Source organism: Anopheles coluzzii, assembly GCF_943734685.1.
Source record: "Anopheles coluzzii chromosome X unlocalized genomic scaffold, AcolN3 X_unloc_99, whole genome shotgun sequence".
Classification (NCBI taxonomy): domain Eukaryota; kingdom Metazoa; phylum Arthropoda; class Insecta; order Diptera; family Culicidae; genus Anopheles; species Anopheles coluzzii.
In genome coordinates, this window is record NW_026054534.1 from 7,501 (window position 1) to 9,054 (window position 1,554).

Consider the following 1,554-nt stretch of genomic DNA (forward strand, 5'->3'; position numbering starts at 1 on the left):
GGAAGTTCCTAGAAATCGGCTTTTTCCTTATTGGCATTATGTGGCACGTTTATTGTGGCTAGAACATTAATTATCCACCAAATGGCACCAACGCTTGGCGAAAGTCTCGAAACACTCCTATCCCGACGCACCAGCAACCGCAACACGATGCAAAATAAATTGCACGAGCTACTGATACTTGTACCATGCACGGTACACGGTACCAAAATATACCCCTGAAAGTGTGCAATTTGGTGCTATTCTAGGAAATTTGTTTGGGGAAGCCTAGCTACGCGTGTCGCACGTTGCATGGTCGTCGATCAGAGGCATGCAAAAGCACCTATCTAGGGGAATTACTTTACGTTCTAGTAGCAAGATCGATTTTCCGGTCTAGCACGGCAGTACGCCTGCATGCATACACTCCATGTACCAAAAATGTATCAACCTAGGCGTTGCTCAGTAGCTTTTGGCGGCACATGTAAAAAGTACTCGAGTTCAGATTCTTGGAACTTTGCGTATTGTTCAAAACTTATAACGAAAACTAAATTATAAATGGGTAAAAGGCTAGGCGTTTCTCAGTAGCTTTTGGCGCCACGTGGCAAAAGTATTCGAGTTCAGATTTCTGGGACTTAGCGTATTTTTCAAACCTGATAATGAAAATTGAAGTACAAATGGGGCATAAGCTAGGCGTTGCCCAGTAACTTTTTTCGCCACATGGAGGAAGTAGTCGAGCTCCAATTTCTGGGACGTAGCGTATTTTTCAATCATAATAAACCAAATCAAACATAAAAATCATGAAACTTACACCACGTCCCTAGGTTGTGCACAAAACGTAACGATAAAGTGCCGGCGAGGTTAGAGGTGCACCAAAATTGTGTACCGATTAGGAAAAGTACTCTATGTTGCTATGACTTGGGTAAAAAGTGTTGATTAACTGCTGGTTACGATAGACAGTTGCTTATCGTACACATCGCAAACGAACACCCCTTAGTGAGCAGTAGCAGAAGTCGATGGAACAAAGCGAATGCATTACAAACTGATCAAGTAAAATAAGGAACGCTACGTACTAGGACTTCTTTCCAAGAATGGTGTCCGCGACGGGAGGGCAAGCGTCCTTCCCAGGTTTCCCTAGTAAACCTTGTATGGTAAACATACCCAAGCGTGTCCGTAAGCACGCAACGATAGTCACGAACGAGCACATACCTAGGGAAAGTACTCTACGTACTAGGACTTCTGTCCAAGAATGGTGTCCGCGACGGTCGGGCACTGTGACGCAATTACCAAATCCTAGAATCGTACAAGCAGTGTGTACAAACATAAACATTAACGCGTTCGCTCGGGCTGCGCCGTCCGTGTTGAACACAAATGCGGGTGATTATATGAGTGGATGGACAAAAACATGCGTGGCGAAGACAATTTTCTGCACGATGTGCACATAGCTCATTTCGTCGTCCCGGGCGAATGGAAAAAACACAAAAATCTCGAGTATCTTTCTAGGTTTCTGTTATAAAAGGGCAGGCCAAAAGGTGACCGGTTGAGATGAGCATTTTAAGCATGCAAGCACTTAATTGCAAC